This window comes from Eutrigla gurnardus (genome assembly GCF_963514095.1).
Source record: "Eutrigla gurnardus genome assembly, chromosome: 21".
Taxonomy (NCBI): Eukaryota; Metazoa; Chordata; class Actinopteri; order Perciformes; family Triglidae; genus Eutrigla; species Eutrigla gurnardus.
The window spans coordinates 3,682,682-3,685,024 of NC_139932.1; the positions used below are offsets into that span (position 1 = coordinate 3,682,682).

The 2,343-nt window shown below is 45.0% G+C and overlaps 1 pseudogene across 1 annotated transcript; it reads right to left on the reverse strand.

Annotated features, from left to right (window-relative positions):
* Positions 1-361: 361 nt before the first annotated feature.
* Positions 362-1,879, reverse strand: LOC311032171 (annotated as a pseudogene). Its single transcript has 4 exons — positions 1,534-1,879; positions 1,296-1,411; positions 1,053-1,148; positions 362-963 (listed from the first exon to the last, which is right to left on the reverse strand). The product of its transcript is annotated as an uncharacterized misc_RNA (transcript).
* Between the last annotated feature and the right edge of the window lie 464 nt (positions 1,880-2,343).

Here is a 2,343-nt window from a genome sequence, read left to right on the forward strand (position 1 = left end):
TCATTGTAATGTTTATCACCTTCACCCTATTTCAACATAGACTAGAAGTGAATAGAGGTATGACAAGGTATTTCACACTAATATTGTCTTATATAATAGACCATGGACTGCTCCTTTTGCATGTGAGCCAGTCACAAATGCTGATTTGATGATGCTACATGAGTCAATTATGATTGATATGATTTTTATTTATCTTTCAGAATAATCACAGCACGCAGCACACAAACAGCACACAGTCAATCTGTCCTGTATCATGTCCCATTGAAAAGGCCACAGTTGACATTATATTTACAATATTTACAATAACCACAGTATATCCACAGTATATACCACAGTTGAAACCCAACACAGTCAATCTGTCCTATATCTTGTCCCACTGAAAAGGCACTGCACCATGTTCAGACATAAAATGTGTACATAGCCCATCCCTAATCAGTTTGGCCCTTGCTGCTGTATTCGTGGTCTGTGGCAAGTGGGCTTGTTGTAGGGCAGGGTCTTGCCGCCATCTTCCTGGAAAAATGCCTCCATCTGGTCCTTCCCGGTCTAGAATGTCTGCCATGTATGCAGCTCTGCTCTCACTCCGTAGGAAGTCATGCAGAGCACAACAAGCCAGGACAATGGACTCCACTTCGACCATGTCTCTGATGTTGATGGTGGTAAGCAAGACACGGAAGCGCGTGGCCATAATTCCAAATGCATTTTCTACAACCTTCCGCGCTCGCGACAGCCTGTAGTTGAAGATTCGCTGATCTACACTGAGACCGCGGTTTGCATATGGCTTCATCAGGTAGTCTTTCAGCGGAAACGCTTCATCTGCCACAATACATATGGAGACAGCTTGTCAGAACCAGGAAGTGGTGCAGATGGAGGGATGTTTGTGGTTTTGTTTACCAGGGCTTCTGCTAAGGTGCATCCACGAAACACTCCACCATCAGAAACTCCACATACAGAAATCTGTAATTGCTGTTGACCAGTGCCATCAGGACAATGGAGAAGTTGTGCTTGTAGTTGTAGTATGTGGAACCAGACCTTGGTCGGGGGCGAATATTTACATGTTTCCCATCCAGAGCACCCAGGCAATTTGGGAAGTTCCACTCCGACATGAATCCACTGGCAACCTGCTGCCACTCATCAGCTGTGTCTGGGCACTGAAAACAAGAAAAATAACAACAGTGAATACCAAAGGCTGATGTGTTTATCTGGTTTGAAAAACGTCCGGACAAACGACAATATGCATATTTGCACAGCATTAGGCTACCATGTCTGATGTCGACGTAAAATAAAATCGCACATACCTTCATATATTTCTCTCTTAAGACCTGGTAGATGGCTTCACAGCTTTCAGGGACGAATTCCATGATTGTAGAGTGACCCATTCGAAACTGATAAGAAAGACTCTTGAAGCTTTCTCCTGCAATTACAAACGAACACATTGCTTGGTTAATTATACGGAAGTATAATAAAGTATAATGTCCTGTTCAGGTGCCGAGAAAGGACCCGAACTAAAAAAGTAATACAAACAGCTTATCTTACCTGTTGCGAGGAAACGCAGTGTGACCATCAGACGTTCACCGACAGATATACAATCACGGTAATTGGTGTTGCATCGCTGGATAATCGGTCGGACAAGTTCTTCCAGCATGTGGAACTTATCAGGAAAGAGCCGAGCGAAATTTCTGAAATCACCTGGCTCGTCCATCTCCAGTTCCCGACACAAATTTGGATAAACTCCTTGGGCTGCTCGCTGTTGTATCCACGGCTTCACCCACTTAGTGCGCCTAACTGTTCTCTTTCTTTTTCGCTTACGACTGTCTTCTTCCATAAGAATAAGTGCGAGAGCTGACAAGGCCAGTGTCTCCGTATCGACATCATCCAACATTTTAGATTTTTCCGTTCAGAGAGTAATCAAAACTACAGTCTACAACCTCACTCTGCTGACAACAGTGACTGGTGAGGACAGCGTGCTCTGTTATGGTCTAGGGAGGACTGGCTACTTCCGGTTTTCGTGTTTTTTGGCCCACAATACAGATTAGCGCCACCTGTTGTTTTGGAGACATTCCATCTCGCGCAAGCGCGGAACGTATGGCGTCGGCTGTAATTCCGTAGGTGTGAACCGCCCATGTCGTTGTTCGAGTCGGCCATATTAAGTAGCCCGACTTCATTTTACCGATGCGAGTCAGGCAGTCGGTGCGGTGTGAGCCCGCCTTAAATCCAACTCGGCCAGGCCATTCAACAGACTGGATCTTCATAGATACACTGTGAATTTCTTTTCTCCACTGTCAGTGATTAAACCTCATTTGAACCAGCCACTGAATTGGACCTGAAGAGTTTTCTTCCACACTA